At 41.3% G+C, this 25,056-nt stretch overlaps 1 long non-coding RNA gene across 2 annotated transcripts in view; it reads left to right on the top strand.

Moving 5' to 3' along the window:
• Positions 1-24,233, top strand: part of LOC139078977 (uncharacterized) — a 64,476-nt gene extending 40,243 nt beyond the window's left edge. Inside the window, exons 3-6 of one of the 2 annotated variants that reach the window (XR_011532201.1) lie at positions 8,093-8,290; positions 18,426-20,091; positions 20,968-21,077; positions 22,150-24,233. This is a non-coding gene — a long non-coding RNA (uncharacterized lncRNA). The remainder of the gene's footprint in view (positions 1-8,092; positions 8,291-18,425; positions 20,092-20,967; positions 21,078-22,149) is intronic. The other variant, XR_011532202.1, reaches the window with a different exon arrangement.
• The last annotated feature ends 823 nt before the right edge of the window (positions 24,234-25,056 follow it).

The raw sequence follows: 25,056 nt of genomic DNA, 5'->3' as shown, positions 1-25,056 counted from the left end.
TAAACTGAATAATATTCTAAATGTGTCCAAGGAGATATCTATATACAGAAACATTATTTTCAATGATTTTTTGCAGAAAATGAGCATCCCTTAATTTATTATTAAATCAGGATTCTTTTTTTCTTTTTTAAAGATTTTATCTTTCCTTTTTCTCCCCAAAGCCCCCCAGTACATAGTTGTGTATTTTTTCAGTTGTGGGTCCTTCCAGCTGTGGCATGTGGGATGCCACCCCAGCGTGGCTCGATGAGCGGTGCCATGTCCACGCCCAGGATTCGAACCAGCGAAACCCTGGGCCGCCCACAGCAGAGTGCACGAACTTAACCACTCGGCCACAGGGCTGGCCCATAAATCAGGATTTTGATATTTGTTTATAAATAATCTTCCCATATAATTGTCACCATTCCCCAATTTCTTAGGATCCCTGAGAGCATCAGGAAAGGGGCTAGGAATGTCATTGAGAACTGGAAATCCTGGGTAACAGCAATAAAGGACCAACAAGAGTCAGGCTGATGGGCTTGAGTTCCATCTGTAGGAGCTGAATGTTTTCAGGCCAGTTACTAAATTTCCTTGAGCTTAATGGGACTGATAATATTAGTTACCTCATCGGATTGTTATGAGGCTTATTGGAAAGAATACATGTAAAGCATTTAGCACCTTGCCTAGAACACTGTGAGCTAAGGAGAACAAGTCTATCTATCTATCCATCTAACCTATGTACCTATCATCTATCTTCATTGTAAACTTACTTATTAAATTTTTAAATAATTAATTTAAAAAGCCCACGCTCAACCAGTTGTGTTGGATAACAAATTGGGCCCATTAGAGTCCGCCAATTATAACTCTCGTTGGGGCAGATCTATACAAAAACTGTGCTCTCACTACCTTGTGCATATGTTTTAACTTACTATAAATGTTTATTAATTAGGGGTGCTGGTTGTCTCTACATCATTAGTAATTTTTGGAATTGAGACTAGTTTATTTCTGCCCATGTGAGTCATCCATTGCAGCCTCTCAGTGCTCTGCTCAATTCCATACTGGGCAAGGTCAGGCACAGCCATATTTGTCACACGATCCTGTCGAAGAAACGCAGCCAGTGGTTCATAACAAGCTAATAGGTAACATATTGCATGGTGATCATATGCCATAATTGATATATCCATTGCATATTTTGTTAGACTTATTTGACTTTTATATTTATGATAAGGAGTTCCTGCTATTGTGAGCTGTTGCTAGTGAATGCTGGTGAAACACTGGTAGTTCTCTTTTAGGCTTTTGGATGCATTTAATTGAAGCATAGCCTAAGGTTGCAAAGGGTACTGTTAAAAGCAGAATTGATGCTGAGGCTGATATAAAAATGCAAATGTCATTCACAACCCCTGAGTTAAAAATTTTGTGTTCATCATTAGAACTCTATTGTTCTTATCAGTTGACATTATACATTCAACTTTATATGAGGAAATGCATATAGAGAGTTTTCAAAATAAAGGAATATTCTTTTAAAACATTTTGAGCAAGATGACCATCTTTTGATTTATCCTTTGTGTAAATCTTTTACATATATTGAATTTTCTTTGAAACAATTTTTTACCATAAAAGCAATTGAAAAACTTGATCTAGAGTATCAACTTTGTGGCAAAAGTGGGAGAGAAGACTTGAAGGGGAGGCTGAGGTCTTCTATATCATAGATCTTAGAGAGTGATCTTAGAGGCTGTGACTATAGAACCAGAAATAGGTAGGAAACAGATGCAGAATACAATCAGATGTTTAAATATCTATACAAAATATGGTCCTTTCAGAGAGGAGGAACATGTAAAGAATTCTATGGAGTCAAGTGGCCAAAATATTAATTGAATCGATTGAGTGGTAAATCAGCCTGGACTAGCATGTGGAAGTTTTTTTTCACTTTAATCAAGCAATAAAGCTAAAATAGATTATTAAAGAATTTGATAAAGACATAATTAGAAATTTGAGGGTGCTGTTGTGAAAACAACCCCATTTGAGGCAAATGGACTGGCTCTCCAGTTGGCAGAGCACATTATGAACGGGACTGAGCAAGGCTTTCACAGAATATGCTCTGGATTTGGCAGTTTCAGAACTCACACTCCAGCCGAAATCATCGACTGATAATTAACCTCTTTGAATTGAGAATATTCTATAGTTTGTTTGCAAACCCTACTTTACTTGGATTGTATTCACGTTTCTTTTGTGAGCTGTGGCTTTTTACTCAGAGAAAAATTAGACAGTATGTATAGATGAGATACTATTTTCTGCCCATCAAGATTGGCAAACATTTTTAAGCTTGATAGTCTATTGTATTAGTGAGGCTGGTGAAGCAGGCATTTTCATACATTGTTGGTGAAAATGTAAAATATTACAGACTCTGTGGGGATGAGTTTGTCAATGTTAGCATTTATCCTTTGACCCTAGGGGTCTACTTTGAAGATATACCTCTTAAAATAAAAAATATATATGCAAAAGGTTATTTATGGCAGGACTGTTTACATTGCAAAATTTTGGAACTATCTAAATGTCCAAGTATAGGAGGTTGGTTGAGTAAAGTATGGTGCGTTCACCATAGTGGAACGCTATATAGCTGTAAGAAAAAAATGAGAAATGTCTCTATGAACTGAGGGGGAGTGATCACCATGAGATAGTGTTAAGTGAAAAGATGCGAAGTACCAAAGAGCATATAAATACAGTGTGTTACCCTTTGTGTAAGAAAGAGGAAATAAAAACCATATGCATGTATTTGTTTATATTTACAAAGAGAAATGAGGAATAAGCCAGCATACAATGAAGTTGGCTATCTACAAGGGGCGTTGGAAGGGAAACGAGGTGGAAGGATATGGAAAGGAGTGCACAGGAATTATTCTTAGAGAATAAGAATATCTTTCTGTATATTTTTGCCTTTTGGAAGGATGTTTATGTATTAAATATTATATACATATATATACAATTAAATCAACAGAATGAGGAGGGAAAAAGAACCTGACACTGCAAGGAAACTAAAACATATGACCCTTTAGGTATTTCAAGTGAATCGCATAACCATGCAGAATGGGAAAAAGATGGAGCAAGCGAGCTAATTTAATATCTTAGAAACGTGGTATTTGATTAGATACCCTCAGATTTGGGTTGGGAAGAATAGCAAATGAGTTCTAAACTCTTTTGAGTAGATTTCCTTTTTATAGTTGGATGGACAAACACATTCTGAAACCCCAGAAGGGCTCCTAATCCCAATGCAGACCCTACTCTGGTGGTTCTCCTGTCCCACGCAGAGGGACAGGGTCCATTCTAGAACGCATTCGTGGACTTTCCAATTTGTCCAAGATACTCATTATGTGGCTGGTAGGTGGCAGGGCGCCAAAACACTGGCTATTGTCCTTGTTTATTGCATGCAGGATGAGTTTAAACACCTCCTTCCAGGGAAGGATTACATCTCTTCCTAGTGTGACATCCTTGCGTTCCTGGAGCTGTGTGACTCCCCCAGTGATGGTGCCAATAGGGAGAAGGCCAAAGGCATAATTGAGACAGAGCTCTGGGCCAAGGAGCATGACAGTGTGATTAGTAGATAGATTGTAAGACAAAAAACAAGAAGAATTCCAGAAACCTGACCTCAGAATTCCAAAATTCCAAGTTAAGCATAAGATTTTCCATGACAAATTTTGTTTTGGGAGGAGGTGCAGCTAAGGCATGAAAACTCTTGAAAGAAAGCAATTTCCAAAGCCTTGGTCTAGGCCAGCGGAGGAGAAACGATCAGTCTTCAGGTATGACATGTAAGCTTGTCACTGAGTGGACTCAGTCTCTGAGCTCAGAGAAAGGTTCCAAGCAATACAGCCCATGGATAAAGCTGGCAAGGAAGCCAGTCCCGGGTCTGAATCCTCCGATTGGGTCATTCAGACCTAGAATGTGTAAGAGGGGCCCCTCAGGCCCAGATGACGTGATCCTTACAGGCCAACCGGGTTAATCAGAGAAAGGCCTTGCAGAGATTCAGTTAGGAAAGGAGGGTGCTGTATACATCTTGGAGTTGTGCCAGTTTAGTGAAGAAGAGCGAGGAACTGCTCAGGATGAAGATAGATACCGCTAAAAAGCCCACGGATTGTTCAAAGAGGTGGGGTGGGAGGTGGGAGTTGGAGATGTGCAGAGAAAGAGAAATAAAGGAGGAAGGAGAAGAAACAGGAAAAGGAAGGAGGAGGAAGGAAGTTTCATGTTAAGCTCTGTCAATATCTAAATTTGGCATCTATGTTTAGACAGCCAGTAGTTTATTTCCAGGCCGGTGAAATCACTGATTCTGCCCTGCTGTCTATGTGAAGTCTCATACACACTTCACAGAAGTGGATTAGATTACTGCAGAGGGGCAGGGAGATTTAACCCACGCTCCTTGGCAATGGCAGCCAGTGTTTCTGTGTAGGAAGTACCCAGGATAGTAATCTAGTTGGAAAAGGATGGTAGGCTAGGCGACTTGCGCTGAAATTGTGCTTAATGCAAGAACAGGGTTTTTTTCCCCTTAATTTATATTGTGTGCTTCTTTGTGATGGGTTGGAAGGGATCTAAAGTCTTCTTGAGTCTCCCAAATCTCACCCTCCCACCCCGCCCCATCCATGGCACCTCTCAGAAGGGCCCACTGCAATTGCCAAGTTGTGAGGGTGCCTGTCTGTGTCCTTGTTGGAGCTGGCTGACAGGGCCAGTGGATAAGCTGGACGCGGACTGGGAGCCATTCCCCCGGCACTCCCAGGATCTTTGTAGGCTCGAGAATTCTCCTTTCACCTAGTCACCTGGATCCTTTATTCAACCCACCCACTTAATTTCTGTTTTCCTCCCGGTACTTTAGCATTCTTTCCACGGAGGAATGTGGATAGCTTAGATTTTTACACATTCCACTTGTGTGATTTTAAAACGCCCCACATCTACGTTGTGTCTAAGACAATGGACGCTCTTCATTGATTGTCCCCGTCCTTCCGGCATCACATTCTGAAGTAGTGCTGCTAGAAGTGTAGTCGCTGGACCAGAAGCATTGGCATCACTTGGGAGCTTGTTATAAATGCAAAACCTCAGGCCCCATCCAAAACATACTGAATCAGAAACTCTGAGCCTGGGGTCCAGGAATCTGTTTTAACAAGTTCTCCAGGTGATTTTGTCGTCATCCAAAAGTTTGAGAAACACAATTCTAAGCAACTCCATTTGTCGCTTTGTATTTTTTTCTTTCTCTACTGATACTTTGTTTATTACTGACTGACATTTTATTTTTGAATACGGGGATAACAAAATAAATATCCGCTCAAGCAAGGTGATTTGAGAGGTGCCATAAAATGCCCAAAAGACATTTCTGAAACATGATGTTTCCATGACACTGGCTCTGTTATTGTTAGTTTCCAGACTGAGAGCGAATGAATGAAAGAAAATCTCCAATATGCTTTAGACATCAAGATCCAGGAGGAAAGGGGCTGGTGTTATTCAGGATTTTGCTTCAGCTGCTGTAATAGAGAGATCCAAAGTAATGATGGAAATGAATTAATCACAGTAAAAGTTAATTTCTCTCTCATGTAAAAGTATAGGTGGGCAGCATTGCAGTGCCACAATCGTCAGGAATCCAGGTTCCTTCTGTTTTTTTGCTTTGCCATCCTCAGATTGCATCATCCATTTAGTGGTGCAAAGTGGCTGCTCTGGCTCCTAAAATCACATCTGCTTTCCAGCCCATAGGAATTGGAAGGGAATGATACTTAAATGAGTAACTATGAGACAATATGGTTAGAGCCACAGAAGATCTGGGTCCAAAGTACATTGGGTGCTGCGTTGGTCTTGGACCTTGACCTTAGATCCATTCCTCCTGTTTTTCCTTCTTCTCCTCTGTTTTGTCAAAGGGCTGACTGTTGCAGGCTGCATCTCCCAGGTTCCCCTGCCAGCTGATTTTCACCTGGCTGCAGTTTCAATGGGAAACGCTGGTGGGAGATTGGTGGGCAGAAGGAAGGGAGAAACTGAGGTATTCCTTCCCATCTGCGTCTGTCCCATGCAGTGACTCCAAGGATGACCGCATCTGTCTGAGGCTCTAGTTGCTGACCCATCGGCTCTAGTCCCACTGCCTCCCTTCTTCGTCCTTCCAGTCCTCAGGTGGTCATGGCTTCTTGTTGTTAATCTCTGGGTTGCCTCACTGTCCTGTTTGCTCTTTAGCTCTTCTATCACATGGAATCAATTCCTTGTATAAAATCCTGCAGTTCTAAGTGAAATGGTTAAACCCTGGCCAAGATAGGAGGGGGAACTCTAGAGGAGAATTCATAGAGAAAGCGATATTTGTACTGGATCTTCAAGGTTTGCTGACTGATTTCCATGAATTAATTCCAATTCGATCTTTCTGGACCCTGGGTCTAGGGAAGACACAAGGGGAGAAATGGTTTGGGGCTCAGATCACTCAGCACAGGATTCGTGGAACCCAGGGCTGTGGGTTACACCTGCTTCTAATGCAGAGTATCTCAACCTGAAGGCCATTGACATTCACGGCCAGATAACTCTTAGCTGGGGTACTGTCTTGTGAACTGTAGGATGTTTAGCTGCATCCTTGGCCTCTGCCCACTAGAAGCCATAGTATTCCCCATGCTGCCCAAGTGATCACCCCTGGAAATGCCTCCAGACCTTGTCAAATGCCCCTTGGTGGGGTGGAGTGGGGGGTTGTAGGTAAAATCACTCCAGTTTACAACCACTATTCTGTGTTGACGGCTCAGTATCCAACCACTGTACTGGAGACCCTTTTAACGCTCAAGGTCAGAAAGTCACTACCTTCCCGAATGGGCAGCTGCCACCCCACCCCTCTCCTTCATCTCCACTTCCTTCAGTTGGTGAGGGCCTTCATTTCTGATAAACACTGTCTGCTATAGAACAATGATTCCTTAGTCTCTAAGGGAGTGTCGGGGCCCAACCATTATCTTCTTGCCAAGAAGCGGTGACACAGGAAATGAGGAGTCATCAGCCTACTACAGTGTTATAATTCTTCTCTGATTTTTGAGATCAAAGTTGCAGAGCTCTGAAGGATGTTTAATTCTGTCCTTCTTGATCAACCCTTCCTTCATAAGACAAATTTTCTGCTCCTCCCACCCCAAAACACACATCTGTCCTGGTCTACTGGACAATAAAGGAGAAAGGAAAAATACTAATCGTCTCTGAGAAAAAACAATGTCCCTACTACTATCACCGTTTTCACAAGGGCTGCCTCCCACAAGCCAGGTGTTTTATACGCATGTCAATACATTTGATTAATCTTTACAACAACCCTGCATCTTAGTTATGATTGTTCCTATTTAACAGCTAAAGAGCTAACTGGCCTCAAGAAAAACAGCTAGTGTTGGTGAAGGCATCAAAACTTCTCCTACCAGTGACAGATAACAGCAGTACCTATGTTGGCACTGTGCTTTCACGTTTTAACTGTTATTTTTTACATAGATTGTCTAAGTTGTACTTAAGCATAAGTACTATGAGAGTTCAGAGAAGCTCTAAAATGTTTGGTGTGGTTGGAGGAAGCTTCCTAGGGAATTAGGAAATGAGCTGGTCCCTGAAGGTGACGTGAGTGAGAATTGGTGCTGGTGCTGTTGGTGTAGGTGGTAGTAGAGGGTTCATTTGAGAAAGGAAACATGAGCAAAGACCCAGAGTCAAGGTGACGGGGGTGTAGAGAGGACGTAAGGAAATAGGCCAACCCAACAGGGGCAGGTGATTCATGATGGTAGGGAGAGAGATGGGGTGGGTGTGTCTAGTGGGATCAGATTATGCAGAGCCTCAAGGTCCAGACAGGGGAGTTAGGATATTACGAAACAGCCAGTGAGAGATGTTGCAAATTTGTAAGCAGAGACGAACATTTTGTGTCTCACTGTCACCTTCTCAGAAAAGCCTTATCTAAGCCCCTGATGCTCAGCTTTGGGTGTCAGTCTTATAGGAATCTGGGCCTTCCCTTCAACATGGCCCTACAAGACTGTGAGCTCTTTGAGGACAGAGCTCTGATTTGTCCATCCTTGGCTCCAAGGCCTGGCCTATAGGAGGCCCTCAGTGAATGGACTGAGTAGTGAGTAAATGGACCCTGACAGAACCATGTGCTCCTCTGACTCCTCAGTGCCATTTGAAGATGGATTCCAAGGAGAGGATGGCCACTGGACATGTGAGGTCACAGATTTTGAATGTGGGAAGGCGCACAGATGGAATCTCAGAGCTGTCTCAGAGGTTCACTTGAGGAGAGCACAGTGGGAGAGAAGATGAACCGAAGAACCTCCAGGTTCTGGGGGACAAGGAAGTGTGGACGGGAATCACCAAGGTAATCAAAGTGTGTTGTAGAAGCCGGACCATCTTCCCCAGTCCGGGTGAAACGTGGTACATTTCAGACATTAGGGGATAAATAGGCATTACTACTGCTACACCTAAGGCCGCCTTTCATTCTGTAGGAGGTGAAATAGTCATATTCTTAATCTAAAGAACTGAAAAATATCCTTCCAAATGTTTCCCTCTTCCTGCATCCTCTACCCCCACCATTGGCATGGGCATGTGGACATGTTCCCACCAAATGAGTCAGTCAGATAGGAACATTAGTCTATTTGAGCAGATGTCACTTTAAAAAAACAACATTGCACCATTACACAAAGCTTACCAATAATTCCTGTCATGTAGCGATGGTGGTGATATAAAGAAAAGGGGTAATTTTGGTGAATTCAAAGGAGATAAGATTACTGTAATTATGGGGGACTGCTTATAAATAATCTCAGAAAAAAGAAAGGCTGTTTTGTATCATGTTGAGATATGGGAAGGAGGAGGGAGGAAGCCTGGGAAGGAGGTAGGCTGTCAGAGGGGGGAGGAGGGGGGCGGCAGTGTTGACTAGCGGTGTTCTTGTGGGTGACTTGCCCTGTCTTGAGCTGAGCTCTTCCCTAAGAGAAGAGAAAATCTTTGAAGGTCGCTGGGAAAAGAATTCAAAGAGCTTGCGCAGTATAAACTATATCCCTCTCGCCTCACCGTTGCCTAAATCCAGCCCTTCCTTTTCAAAGCACCGCTCAAATCCTTTCCTTCTGTGAAGCCATCCCGTTTCACTCCCGTCTGCAGGACTCTCCCTCCAGACGGCGGTACCAGGCCTAGGGCAATTAATTAGGATGACAAGTTTTATGACTTTGGTGTTGGTGAACCAATATCTTCTATTATCATTTAATCTTTCACGTGTTCACATACAGATTCCCTAACCAGGTTGGCATTTCCTTGAAGAAGGCTTGGTGGTGTACGCTACCCTAGGGTCCCCCAAGGCACTGTACATAAAGTGGGTCTCAATTCATATTCATTGGTTGATTGATTATTAATGCAAGTGGCTGTCATCTAAGGTGGTCTACCTACGTGACACAGGGTCTGATGAATTAAAGACAGAAAGGAAACTAACATCCTTGAGCCAAGCCCTTTTTCTAGGATTGGATGATCTCAATTTAACCATTTGAAAAACACTGAAGTAGATATACTCAGATTAACGGTGAGGAAATGGAGATTCAGGGAAATTAAAATGGGTTTCCCAATGCTACAAACTTCGTAAGTAGCAGAAGCTGGGATTTTAATCTTAGACTTGTCTGACTCCAAAGTTTATGTCCTTTTCAGAGGAAATGTTAGTGCTCCCAATATCCTCTCTTTTCCTTGGGCCAAGATCAGAAATTCTGGCAGTTTTATCCTGGTAGCTTGAAACTTTGATACCTGTCAAATTGAGGACACTCCCAGAGTGAGGTGTGGTAGGCAGGATAACGCCCACTCTCCACCCCCACACACACAAACACCCAGATTGTAATCTCCAGAACCTGTGAATATGTTAAATTACATGGCTTAGGGCAATTAAGGTTGCAGATGAAACTAAAGTTGCTAAATAGCTGACCTTAAAATAAAAAAAAATTATCCTGGATTATAAATAATAATAAATAAAGGATATCCTGGGTTATCTGTGTGTGCCCAGTGTAATCACAAGGGTCTTAAATGATGGAAGAGGAAAGCAGAAGAGTCAGAGTGAGTGATTGGATGTACGAAGGACTTGATGTGCCATTGTTGGCTTTAAAGACAGAGGAAGGGGTCATGAGCCAAGGAACGTGAGCAGCCTCTAGAAGCTGGCAAAGGCAAGCACCCGGGTTCTCCCCAGAGCCTCAAGAGAGCAAGGAAGCCCTTCTGAGACTTTGATTTTAGCCCAGTGAGACCTGCATCAGACTTCTGACCTCCAGAACTGTAAGATAATACATTCGTATTGTTTTAAGCCACTAAGTTTGTGGCAGGTAATTAGTTACAACAGGAAACTAATACATGAAGCAGCAATAAATTAGTGCCTTTTTCTATTAAAAACCTATGGAGGATTGGAGAACAGGTTTGAAGAAGAGAGCAAGAGTCTACTGAACTTAAACAACAAGGTGGAGAGAAAGGAAAAGAAAAGGCAAGACAAAAATAGGGGTGGAGCAGAGGTGGAGGAAGAGGGTGGGAACTCCTGGAAGGTGAGGATCATTTTCATCCACCTTGGCAGCCCCAGTGCCATCCACAGGGCGTGGGATACAACCGGGGTCTTGTCACAAATCATTGATTCAACAGGATGAAGGAGGGAAGGAGAGGATGAGTAGGTAAAAGAAGAAAGGGAGAAAAGAAAGGAGGTAAATGTGTGTGGGGGTGAGTGGTACCATCAGAGGGCAATGGAAGTACCAGAGGCAAACAGCTGGACTGAAGTTTCTGTAAGACATTGATGCTAAGGCTAGTCCTTCAGTGAAGCATGAACCTGTTCTGGAAGCCCAGTAAACAGTAAAACCCTTGCAAGGTTCTCACCAATATCATCACTGGCTCTAAGTTTCTCAATCCATTACATCTCCTATATTATTACAGGAAAAAACATAACCAAATAGAAACACAATCCTTCAGTATGACAGTCAAAAGGGAGCAGAGCAGCATTGCTTAAGAACAATGGCTTTGTAGGCAATGGACTTGAAAAAAATGTGTTTTTCTGACTCTCAACTTTTTACACCAGTGCAACTTCATTCAGAACATGTACTCTGAAGGATCAAGTGACGGTCTCCTTTTCACTTAGACCACCTCCACTAATCTTACTCTTCTGTCGGAAAGCTTGACACGTGATGTTAAAAGCAGATTCCTCACTGCTAATTCTTAAATGCTCTCAGTTCCCATAAAACCGGAGACAAGATCTCCACGTCCAACAATATCCAAGTGCAGGTGTTGAGTTACCCATCTCTCAGCAGTCCAGCCAACATTTGAAAGAAAGCTGGATAATATTTATTGGTTTGAGTTATAAGATGAAAACAGCTATCTCAGCCCCATTTTCTCCAGAACTGGTAAGCTCAGGTTCAGAATATGAAAGATACTAAGTACTTTTTCCTTGTTACTGTCTCTTTCTCTTTAATCCTTTGATATTCTCATTCTTCTCTCTTTCTTTTTCATAGACACCTGCGGGCACATGCATGTGCACATGCACGCACACACACACATCCCTAACACCTAAATTTTAGTTAACTGCATGACATAATCCGTAAAAGAACCACAATCATCTAATCCCATCCCCTTCAATAGATAATGAGATGAGATTCATGTCCAACAGTCATAACCAGTTAGTGATGCAAGAAAGTCAGATCTCAGGTCTCCCCTCAACCCTGTGTGTTTTCAACTATAACAAACCACTTCTAAGTGCAGTGAATGTGTCTACGAAAGTACCCAGAGCACCTGTCCCTTCCTCTTCCTTTTCCTCCTCCTCCTCCCTCTGCTCAATTGCATTCTTTGTTAATTAATCAGATCCATCATTATTTTTCAACCCAGGTAGGTGGAGGGATCAGATGTTTTACTGTCTGTCTTGGAGTGGCTATGCCAAAACTGATACAAAACGATGACTAGGAAGAATGCTGGTGTTGGTACAATTTTAAAAAGTTAAAAATCAAAATAGTCATTAGTTGGGAAAGTTATGTAAGTCTTACTTCTATGCTATGAGAATTAGTGCATTGGTTAATGAATTAGCTTTATATATACTGAAATAGAAAACGTGTCCCTGGTACATTAAATGAGAAAATCAAATCAAATTGCAGAACATGATATATAGAGTTGTCATATTTTGTTAAAATATATGGAGAAATATGCAGAAGGGTGTGTACCAGGTTGATCTCACTGGTTACACGTGTGGAGGGGGATTGTGGGGAAGGCAGAGGAGCACTTCTACTTTTTTACTTTGGGAACCTCTGTTTGAAATTTTTGCAAGAAGATCATCTTCCTTTGGTAATTTAAACAAGATTATCAGAGAAGTGAGTTAGCCTGGGGCATGGGTCCTAACTGGAAAAGAGGTGGCCACAGATCCAGCACTGGGGCTGCATCCTTGGTACCACCACGCACAGGCTCGCCCCATGTCACGTTCCTCCCCTTTGGTATCTGAGCCAACCCTCACTGAGTTGAGTCCAAATCTTTATTAAACTCTTAACCCCAGTCCCCTTTTCTTCATGTCTCCTCATGCACTGTCTAGTAAGTGAAGTCTTTCTTCAAGACCCAGATTCAAGTGGCTGAGTCAAGATTTCTGGGCACCTCTGTTGTCTCCACAAATCTGCTTCCTTGATACCCAGCCCCTGGCTCTCTGGGGTGAAGCAGGGTATGTGGGCTCTTACACAGCCATTGCATATGGCCTTCTGCATTAACCTTACCCACATGCCTGGGCTTTCGCCAATGTTCCCCTCCTGACCTTTGAACACCAGCCTGCTTGCTAAGGCTACATCTAGCCTTACTCACAGCAGTCCCTTCTTTGGGGTTAGAAGGCTCCCCCACAGCTCCAACTTGAGGCTGGTCTCTATGCATGCAGATCTTCTACTTGGAAGTTGGTACTGTCTGGCCTGACCTCTTGCTGCAGCTCTGCCTTGCCTGCAACCTGGAGTACTTAGATGTGGTTAGTTTCTAGAATTCAAAAAATGATGTTTCTGTGCCCCCTTGGTGTCCTGTGCCTCAACCTCCTGTTGCTATTCACATGGTCACTTTGTATAAGGCCAGCCTCCACTCTGCCCCAGATTTTTCCTGTTTCATCACCATACCACGTGATATTCCTCCTTGAGAGCCCTGGACTGTCGAGTGACCCATAAGGCCAAGCTATCCCATCAGACCACTTAAATAGAATGATTTGGCTCAGTGTTACTCTGATGCATTCTTGAATTGCCTCTGCCTTCCAGCTGGACAGTGCCTTAAGCTGCCGGGTGCCATTGAAAGTTACCAAGACTCCTGAAAAGCTTACACTCTGTCTCCTGATTCTCTTCTCCAGAGAAGTCTGAGTGCCCAGATTTAGAGCTAGAAGACATAGTGGCCCTGAGACACCAGAGCACTCCATTTCCCAATCGAGGAGGTAGTGGGGCAGCGTGCCACTCTCCATCAAGGCAGCACTGGTTAGTGGAAAAGCCTCTAGCTTTGGAGATAAAGAAATCTGGCCTCGAATCCTGGAAGCTTTACTTGGTGGGCTTATGCAATCACTTGACCTCTCTGAACCTAAATTCTTTTAGATTAAGATTGAGAATATCCACTTTGCAAGGCTCGTGGGAGAGCTAGAGATAATGTTTATGTAAAGTGATGGAAAGTAGAGCTTCTGAGGTTGAAGCAAAGGTTGTGATCCTGGAATTCTGCTTGCTCAGCCCTTATCTACTCTTCCCCTTCCTACCAGCTCCCCCACCTCAGATCTGCCCTGGAGCTCCGTTAGTGTACTACTTCTTTGGGCACAGTGTGAAGGTCACTGCTCTGGATAACATGGAGTCCCTGACATTAAGCTCGGAACTAGATGCCATTAATATGCCTTAATACTGAGCCTATAAAGATGCCTGTGACCTCAAAGATGGGGGGGGGGGGATGGTACTATGACCAACTGTCCTGGTGTTCCTAGGACTATCCAAGTTTTGGGACTGATAGTCCTACCTCCTAGCAAACTCCTCAGAACCAGGGAAACCAAGACAATTGGTTACCCTAAGAGAAGAAGGCAGATCCAAAGTGGAGGTCAAAAGACAATGCCCAACATACTACAGAAAAGATTTATATACAAAGATGTTAACCACAGCATTTATTTAAAGTAGGAAGAAACTGGGGGGGAAACCCAAAACAAATTCAACTAAAGAGGAATGGTTAAAACTATGGCACATTTTTTCACATGGGCTATCAGATAGTCACTAAAAAACATATTTTGAAGCACATTTAGTAATGAGAGAAATTTTCATAATACATTACTAAGTGAAAAAGCACAGTGAAAAACTATTTATACAGCATAATGAGGAATAGTATTGGTGATTTTTCTTCTTTATAAATTTTCTACAATAAGTTTGTATTACTTTTATAGTTCGACAAAAAGATCAATAATCCTTTTAGGATGCTGTGGGTAGTGAGAAGACTAAGCTTATCAAGGGTAGTTCCAATTCCGAGAGATTCAGAGCCCCACGCATGCAACCTAAGGTGACCAAAAATTTTAGTTCGCCAAGGATTGAGGGAGTTCTTGGGAAACAAGACTTTCAGTGTGAAAACTGGGAAAGTCTTGGGTATACTAGGATGTTTGTCACCCTAACATCACTACCTATCTCTAACCAAGCTTGTCTTACACTTCTCTAGAATTGGTTATTGGCAAGGTGGGAATCAGTGGAGACTGTTGGTGGGTCTAGTGGGTAGACTCAGAGCCTGTGAAAAAGAAGCTGAACATCCCAACCCAAGCATCTGCGCCAGATTGCAAAGATCTGCTTAACTGGCTGAACCAAATAGAGAGTAGAAATCATGGACTTTGGATCCCTAGGCTTCCACCCAATACCTCAGCCAGGACTTATGTAATAGGTGAGTATAGCTATCTGGAATCACAGTGCTGAAAAGCCACAGAGCAGGGATCCCAGAAAAGCCTCATCAGCCCCATGGGAAGACACAGTTCCCCAGAGCAGGAGTTAGAACATTCATGTGAAAAGGAGCTGTCCTGGTGATCAGTGTTGACCATTCTTGGCCAATTTCCATAAAATTATCAATTGGGCAATTAGAAAGGCACCCCAGGAAAGAGATAAAAAGGGGGACTGGAACTTCCTTAGCCCTAGCCAACAAGTCCTTGAAGGACATCTCCCTTGATGCTACAGAGGCCATGGTATTAGCTAAGCTCCACGGCAGCCCATCCAATATCTTCCAGTCCCTACTCTGTATGAGAAAATAACATTAACAGAAGTGGGAGTCAGAAGACTTGTGTTAAGGAAACACATTGCCGATGTCATCCCTGCATGATTTTTGCCAAGCTCTTTTCCCAAAAGTAATACACGCACACACAAACACACACGTATGCTTGTGTGTACTTTATTGAGATAAAACTTACATGTAACTGTATAAAGTAAAAAATTCTCAAGTATGTAGCTTGTCAAATAGATTTTGACAATTTCCCACTCTCATGTAACATCACCAAGATCAAGATATTTAATATTTCTACCACCCCAGAAAATTCCTTTATGCCTCTTTTCTGGTCAATACCCCACTACTCACCAGAAGCAACCACTATTCTGATTTATATTTTCATAGACCAAATCAGAATTAGATACATTCGGAAGTGTGGTTACAGAACTTAGGAAAGAACTTGAAATAAAAGAAAACAAATCATTCAGAAATTAAGATTAAACTAGAAGGAACACAGAGTGGTGAAACACAACATATGATGCCATTAGAGAAATAGAAGGTGAAAAGGTAGAAACATTTAAAAATTGAAAAGAAATGAAGAGATAAATAGGCTTTGAGAGAAAGTGACAAATATTGATGAGAGGCAAAGAAGACCTAACATATGGATCCTGGGAGTCACCATACAAATATAGTAATTTACTTATTTAATTATGTCCAGTCTCCCTAGATTCTCTCTGGTGGGTTTCCTGTCTTCTTTGAGTTCATTCATTACCTCCTGCATGGTAAATACTTTAAAAATAACTTAAAATTGAGGAAGGGAAGGAATAACAGAATATATGAAGGAAGACAATAAGGGAAAAGAAAGTAAACTCCCTTCCAACTCTGAATCTGTGAATCTGGGTCGATTTGGTGGGGAGAAGTAGGCTTTCTCTCATTGTTTCTATAACTCTACAGGTTACAGCCCCTAGAAAATAATTTACATTACTTAAAAATAGCAGTTCCTGAGACCTAAAATCCCTTAGCACCACCTGGGGCACAGTGACATTTGGGTTGGAGTTGTGTAAGATTTGGGCTGTCCCAGAAAACACTTCCTATTTACTAGAAAAGTTTTTTTGCAGCCTGGCTCTGCCCCCTGCACTGATGCAGTGGATGCAGGGCATTGATGGATACTCATATGCCTTCTCTCAAACCATCCATGGCCCATGTTGCACCCGTCTGCCTTCTAAAGAAGGGCTATCTACGTAGGCACGTGTGCAATGGTGTTGGCATTCTGCCCAGGTTCACTGCAAGGACTGACAAGAGAACCCTGACTTAGCTTCCGTTTCGCTACTTGACTTGAACAGGCCACCTGACCTGTCTCGTCCATGCCATGGGAGATGCTTCCTCTGCTTAGACTGCTGAACCACTCAGACATTCTTCTCAGTTTCTACAGAGTCCTTTCGTTATTTTTTTCTCATTTTCTGTTGGCTGACACCCTCCTGCTCAGTGAGTGTGCTGTGGTATATTAACGGTCCTTGAGAGTCTCTGAGAACAGGCAGGATGGTGTAGAGAAACAGATCAACCAGATCTGCATTCAAATTCCGGCTGTACTATCTGTAACATATATGATTTCAGTTCCACTAAAAACAAAAGCAATCACAAGATCTACCTCTCAGGATTGTGGTATTAACATGAGTATTAACATGAGAATGCATATGACAGAGCCTAACATGTAGTTGGTACTCAGGAAATGTTGGTTTCTGTTCTTTCACCAGATGGGCCGTGGGCTGGTTGGACTCTTAGATGAATCACTGTTTATAGGATGACAATATCTGTGCCATCTGTAGTAATTTAGTGCTGATTAGGAACTCAGACAAAATGAAAGACACAAATGTATGGCACAGATTTGGTTTGAGATTTTTCATATTCCATGTTTGTTCTGTTTCGGATTTAGAAAATAGATTTTGTTCAAATATATACTACTTTTTAACTAAAAGAAAACCCCAAATTTTTAATTTAGGAAGTGGCTCAGGAGAAGAAAAATGCCTTCTTTTTAGAATAAGTATTACTTTCTTTCACTTAATTTTTGGTTCATATGAATCTTTTGTTTAAATCTCTCCTTTATTACATGCATACACACACACACACTAGTTTTAGTATATTGGTAAAAGTAAAACTAGCCTATTTATTGAATTGGTACCTGTATACAATGATCTCTAAAGCAAAAGGAGTGATTGTCTGTCTAGTTTTTTCTTACCATGTTTTAGGAGGTAAACTAGCCTGACTAGCTGGGGCCTCAGGAAGAGGAATTGTCTGATGGCACGTGTCAGGGTAGGTCAGTTGTCATCAGCGAATGCTACCTGAAAATAAACAACTTCCCTATGACAGAGAAGTCAGGTTGTACCATTGAAACAGTGGTTCCAGTTCTGCTGCTAATTCTACAGCCCTGGGAAAATCATGTCATCTTGGAAACTTTAGTTTCCCAACTATAAAATGAGGCATTTAGAGTAAGAGATTTCTAGGATCTCTTCCGGCTCTGAAATTCCATGGTTCCTGGAACACAAAAGTGGTAATGCAAGGCAAGTCAACAGCCAGCAACAACAATGGGAGGCCAGATGAGCTAGCCTGAGAATACTAATGCAATCAATTTACAATGGATCTGAAAAGCAAAGAAAAGTGTGTTCTGGAGCCTGAAAATGGATCAATTAAGGGACAGGGGGCATATTGATTCAAACAGAACAATGTATAATTGGTAAGGGGGATATTTCGTCCTAATCTCTCTTTTTCTTCTGGTGTTTGCTCTCTGTACTTTACTCTCCCACTGCTGTTACAGAACCCCACAAATCTCATGGGCTGCATTTGAAGGTGAGCCATTGACATGCTGATAAAGTACCAGAGCGTGATGAGTATGGGAGCAACAACATATCCAAACAGTGTAGTTGGAGAGAAGCATGATTCAATCCAAGTTGGGCCAGTTAACGGTGGACAGTAAAGAGGCATCTACTGAGCAGAAAAAAGTCAGGAAAGACAATTTTCAGAACATGGAGCAAGCATTGCAGATCTTTTCCTGGAGAGAAAGATGGGAGGTACTAGGGAAACTCGTGGAACACGTGAATTACATGCAATCTTCATAGTACCTATGGCAATGGCAATTCAGCTGATAATTCTTTTTTTTTTTTTAACTAGGTAGGATATCTCAATCAACAAATGTGCCACCTTCCCACACAACTCATTCCATTTTTTAGTTGACTCTGATTATTAGACATTTGTTCCTTCTATGGGCTAAAATATGGATCTCTGTAGCATCTAATCATTGGTCCTTGTTTTCTTTCCAGGGTTACAGAGGCTGGAACTCTGAGTCTCTTGGACTTTGAAGACAGCTGGGATGCGCCTTTGCAATCTCTTTTATTCATTTGTAACTCCTGTTTCCCTTTCATGGTCTGATATGCAAATCTTTCCCCCTCCTTTCATCAGAAGTTTCATTACCTAAAACTGGCCTTCTGTAGCAGTCCTGGGTCCCCTTGGTTCTGTCTTCGTGGGTTTGTCTGCCCCAGGTTGGCTGCCGGGGTGCATTGCCTTATTTGGCTCTTTCATCACATAATAAGAAATGTGTACATCTGTACATACATAGGTTTTAGCCTTCGAATCATGTAGATAAAGCCCACATCTCAACCTGCAAGGTAGGCAGTAGTGGAGTTGATGAGATCTAAGGGTTATCTCCATCATTTCCAGATTGAAATTGTTCGTTGCCCATAGCTTTCTTCCTGAAAAGTTCAAGGACACTTGCAACTCTGGCATCCCCAAGCAATTGCTGCCAACTTCATTAAATGCTTGCTCTTTAACACTTGCACAGACTAATTTGGCTGTGTAACCTCATACAACAACCATATCAGATATCCGATGTAACATTAGAATCTGGGAGGAAAACTCAGAATGCCTTATTAGAGGCAAATTTGTCAATATGTTGCTCAGTATATTAAGCAGCTTTAATACAGCCGGAGGAGCATGGATTTGGAATCAGGAAGAACTGAGTGCACAGTGCAATTCTGCTGCTCACTCTTTAGCGACCTTTGGCTTTGGGAGGATTGGGTTAGGTAACAATGTTACAATGCCTGGTACAGCCTGTCATACCTGGTTGTTACATAGTAATTGTTACGACCTTCATTCCTTTTCCTGGGAGCCAATCCTACATTGTATTTCCTGAGACTCCTTGGAAACTTCAAAGAAACACATTTTCATCTCTTCAATTGGTATATGATTTCCTGGCTAAGAAGTATATCCTGTTATCCAGGACACCTGCCTCTTTGTGCATTTCCTCAGCAGTGTAATTACTGACTCTGGGCCCCTTGGTGTGATTTTTCTTCTTTGGGCCTGCAGTCGGTCCGCTGCCCCGCTGCACACATCACCAGCTCCTGTGATTAATCATCTGTGTCACTCTCATGACTTTGAATTAACTGCAGTGGAATAAACAAAAGATTGCTTGGCGTCCGGCCAAGGCTGAGTGAGCATTTCTAATGGGGGCTGAGCTAGAGCTGCCAAACTCTCCAACTTGCAAACTGAAGAAAGAAAGTAAATGCCACTTTTTGATAATGTTGAAAGTTTAGAGGAAGGCCAAAAAAATAGAATGATTTTAGTTTTTATTTAATGTATATTTACAGTCAAAAAGGCTTTATTGTTTCATATATTTAGCGTCTTACATTTGTCTTGTGGCACCTTACAAGTGCTGCGTCTAATATGGTTTGATGTTCAGTCCTGTTAACATAGAGATTAAACTAGCCAAAAAAAAAGGTGACGTCAACAAAAACTGAACTGATAACCAACGTAATCTGAAACTCATAGAATGCAGGAAAAAGCACTTAATTCACCTCTCGCTTGGTATTGGACTCAGTTCTAGCTCCACTCTGCCGGATGGTGTGATGTGGTGGTTGAGAACAGAGACTCCAGAACCAGGTTTATGGATTCAAACCCCGGCTCTACCATTTATCCGTCGTGTGACTTTGGGCAAGTGATGTAACCTCTTTGTATTTCAGTTGCCTCGTCTGTAAAATGGAATTAATAATACAACCTACTTCATAGGGTGGTGGTGAAAATTAAATATAATAATGTGTGGAAGACACTTTGAACAGTGCCTGGCGCGCCTTCAGTTTTATATGTAAGATTGCCATTATGGTCAAACCTTTGATAAAATACTAAGCTCAGAAAGAATCATTAGCTTCCATTCCACGACTGAACTACTCTAGTTGTGGAACATTTCTTTTCTTATTTTTGTTAATTAATTTAACCAATATTATTGATAATTTAGAATAATCCAAGCACTGTTCTAGGTGAACAGAGGCCAATAATTCCAGGAAAGTCTGTGCTTTTAGCATTCAGAATCTGTCTCCTGGGGCCGGCCTTGCGGCCAAGTGGTTAAGTTCACACGCTCCACTTCAGTGGCCCAGGGTTTCGCTGGTTTGGATCCTGGGCGTGGACCTAGCGCCACTCATCAAGCCATGCTGAGGCAGCGTCCCACACAGCACAACCAGAAGGACCTACAAGTAGAATATCCACCTATGTGCTGGGGGGCTTTGGGAAGAAGAAGGGGGAGGAGGGGGAGGGGGAGGAGAAGGGGAAAGAGGAGCAGGAGAAGAAGATTGGCAACAGAAGTTAGCTCAGGGCCAATCTTTAAAAAAAAAAAAAACCTGTCTCATAAATTCCACGTGTTGGTCCTAGTTTTGCCACATGGAACAGTACAGAATAAATTCCCTCCCTTTTCTGCATGGCTGTAGCCCTTTAATGTGGGCTACATTAATTGATTAATACATTCAATATGTTAATTAATTAATCTTTAACGTGAAGATGGTTTTAACTTTAGTTTCATCTTTTCTGATTAAACAGGAGCAATTCTTTCAGCTGCGTCTGATATGGTAGATGATTTCCAGCTGCATTTCTGGAAGCTTTTCAGGAGCCATGGCAGGAAGGAGGAAGCTACACGGACTTTAACCAAGGTACCACTGGGGCTCGAATCCTGTTCTTGGGGGTCCTCCAGGTTCTACCTCACTTCGCTCTTGACCTTCTTGCTCCTGCTCTAGAATTAGCTTTCTCACTTTGTATGTTTAATGGAATTTTAGTTTAAGTCCATTCTCCGGCTCTTTCTACTCCTGCCTGTTTTTGTACCATCCTGCTGCTGGGACCCTACTCAGACCAGACCCTAACTGATCTATTGGGCCCAACCCAGCCCATAACCTAGTGGATTTTAAATCACTGTAAGTTTTCATTTATTGTAAATGCTTTGTTCTGGTTGTCTTAAACTCCTTAAACTCTGAGCTAGACTTTCTTATAGTAAGCAAGGGAACAAAATAAACCACCCTTATGTTAGTGAAGCTAAGATGCCCTTGACTGTAAGATGGACCAATATTTTATGTACCACACACACAGAGAAAGTATAGCCAAGTAAACCATGACACCATGCTTTCTTATCACTTAGAGCTCTTTTAGACTTATTTAGCAATAAACTTGTTAATCCCTGGTCACTCTTGTGCATAAATAACAACTAAGTCTCATCATGTTTCAAAAGCTCCTTCTTTAACTGTTCACATCTACATATCCTTAAAATGCTTCAAGGGTCAACATACTTGGTTGGTTAGGTAGAACTCCTGGACTTCCATCTAGGCATTCATCAGCTCAAGAGAGCATCCTTTCAAAGTTCTCTCCATGTGTGGTAACATCTCTGAGATATGTTTTATTTTCAGGCAGAGGTGGATTTATTTGTAGCTAACGAAGTTTAGGAGTCAGGGTTCCTCACTGGCTCAAGCCCCTTTGTTTTTCTGTATAGACTATGATATTATAAAATTTTGTCATATGAAAAGGTGATCAAAGAATATGTAGCCACAAAATCTAGGATAATGTATGAAAAATTCATGCCAAGCACCTAATTAATAAAAATATTATTTTTTTGTGGATCATTGTATTTGTCAGCTTTTTAAAATTTGTAGTTTGTCATGATTTCTTTCCTCTTTCCTAACAAATATTCACTGTTGTACCTAATTTTTATTCATAATTTTGTGTTCTTTTTCCTAGTGTCTGCAAATTGCACAAGGCTGGGGACCCTGGATTTGCCCCATTCTTTGGTACAATTTTTTGGTTCAAATTTAAATCTGGGGGCAGCACTAGGTCACCGGTCGTGCACACGCCATCACAGTGAGTTGCTTCTTTTGATGACTCATGCTTGTAATTTTGATCTGTGTAGCTCCTTTGACATTGATGGAATTATTTTGAGTCATGTTGAAGTACGCCATGGTTTCATTAGCATGTTCTATTTGACTAAGCTCAGTTTTGTTTTTCCCTTAACTGCATCACATGTTGTTGGAAGTTAAGAAACCTCTGTTCAAAGTCAGCTGGAAATTTCTGATGAATTGATATTCGGCCCAGTGTATGAATTGATCATACCAGACTCTCACTGCTTTAAAATTCCTTTCATTCATTCCCAAAGATTTGGGCATTTTATCCTGCCTTTAGTTAACATATGATAGCCAATCATTTTCTAACTTTTTATTTTTAATAATTTCAAGTTTATATAAAAGTGGCAAAAATAGTGTGAAGAACTCTTGTGTACTCTTCCCCCACATACCCCAATTATCAATATTTTACTATGTTGATTTATTATTCTCCAACTCCCTATATTTATACATATTATTTTTCTCAGCCATTCAAGAATAAGATAGAAATATGATCTTCCATTATAGCTTAATGCTTCAGTATGTATTTCCTAAAAACAAAAAACCCTCTGCTGTATAACCACAGCACAACCATGAAAATCAGGAAATTCACACTGATACAGTGCTACCATGTAATCCATTGACCCTGTTCAAATTTTGCTAATTGTCCCGGTAATGTCCTTTTTAAGGTCTAGGATCCAATGGAGGACAAAGCCTTACATTTACTTGCCCTATCTCTTTAGTCCCTTTTGATCTGAATCAGTTCCTCAGCTTTTCCTTCTCTTTCAAGACCTTGATATGTTGGAGAGTCCAAACTACTCATTCTATAGGAGATCCTTCAATTTGGGTTTGTGTCATGTTTTTCTCACGATTACATTCAGGTTTTGCATCTTTGGCAGGAACAGCACAGAAATGTTGCTATGTTCTTCTCATTGCATCATCTCAGCTGGCATGTGATTTTTGGGGGATGTTAATTTTTACCACTTGGCTAACGTTGTGTCTTCCAGACTTCTCCACTGTGAAGCTAGTGAATACATATTAAGTATTTGTATGTATTTTGTGAGAATATACTTTGAGATTATGTAAATATCTTACTTTTCATCAAACTTGTAGTCATTAGTTTTAGCTTCCATTGAATACTCACTGTTTTTATAAGTAAAGCTTTATTGGAACACAACCATACCTATTCTTCTATGTAATTTCTGTGGCTGATTCTTTGCTACCACAGCAGACTTGAGTGTTTGTGACAGAGACCTAATATCCCCACAAAGCCTAAATTATTTAATATATGGCTTTATACAGAAAAGCTTGCTGACACTTGCTCTTATGAGCCTGGTAATCTGTATTTTAAAAGTGCTCTGTTACTTAAAGACTTCGCTGCAGTATAGTTTTTTTCTCTGTACTTCTGTAATCTATATTTTATTATTTACATGTCTTTTCAGTTCTATAATGCTATTTGTCCTTTTACATCTTATTTTTTTAATAAGGCTATGAGATTTACAAAAGCAGATGATAAGATTAATGTATCTTTGAAATGCCAACTGTATAAACTATGCAGAGAATGGTATGCTAACAAGGGCTTTCAATAGATATTCTTTGATAGTATGGTTTGTTGAAAAATCATACATACACATACACAGTTTTGATTAGAGTGGACCTTAATAGTATTAGTAATTTTGAATACCTAATATATTCATAATTTTAAGCTTGATTTTCTGACTTTGGTTCTCTGAACTCTTCAGATAAGGCTATCAGATTAGCCTTCCTAGGACAGCTTTGAGTTTCTCATCCCTGGTTAAAAAACTCAAACAAAACATTTCACTATCTCCCCACACCCTAATTAACAAGACCCGTGTTTCTTAGGCTGGCATTCAAGAGCCGTCATGAACCGGACCCAACCTAGGCTGAACAAGGGAAGATGTGAAGATAGAAGTGACCTTAGAAAAAGAGAAATTAGAGAATTTTTCCCACATCTCCCATTCCTAGTTATTCCTTTTTCAATGCTTTGGATAGCTCAAACTATCAACTCTTTATCATTAGTATCTCATATGTAGGTTTCTTTTTAGATCATACACACACACACACGTACATTGCATTCCTAGCTTGTAGCCTCTGTCAGTGCAATTCCTTGACCTGTCCTTTAAAACTGTCCCATGGGTCCAAATCCTATCTGCTCTAGTTTAAATTCTCTCTCCTTTAAGAAAGCTCCTCTTACTGCCATGGGTTAGAAATAATCTTTCCCGGCTTTGAACACACTTTGTACTTTATCTATACTTCTCTTATAGAACTCATTGTTTTCTGTATTGAATTACAGTTCACTATATACATGCTTTATCTAGCCCACTATTTTATAAAATGGTTTAGGATGAATTTTGTATCTGATCTCCCTTTGTAGCGCAGTGTTTTCTCCTTAAGAGATCCTCAGTGAGCAGTCGATGGGTGACTCACAGGTCTGTCAGTGGGTCCATTCTTCCCAGAACACCTGATTGTGAGTAGTGTAGCTGCTGTGTACCGCTAAGTACCTGGTATCTCTCTTGGAATCTTTGAGTTCTGTTTGCTGTGAGATCTGAGGCAAATTGGGAGGTTCTGAACCACTTTGCAGTCCTACTTCTAGTTACTCCCTCTCTAAAAGCATATAATGAGAGCATTGTGAGATGCGGGAGTTGATGTCTCCATTCCAAGTCACTATTGGTTCACCTTGAATTCCTTAAAGAGAAGACAGGATGAGGTCAGCTTGGGTGTAACTGACCTCTTTGCCTTGATAAGTGGT

This window comes from Equus przewalskii, chromosome 23, assembly GCF_037783145.1.
Source record: "Equus przewalskii isolate Varuska chromosome 23, EquPr2, whole genome shotgun sequence".
In the NCBI taxonomy this organism is placed as follows: Eukaryota; Metazoa; Chordata; class Mammalia; order Perissodactyla; family Equidae; genus Equus; species Equus przewalskii.
This window is presented reverse-complemented; position numbering and strand designations above follow the sequence as displayed.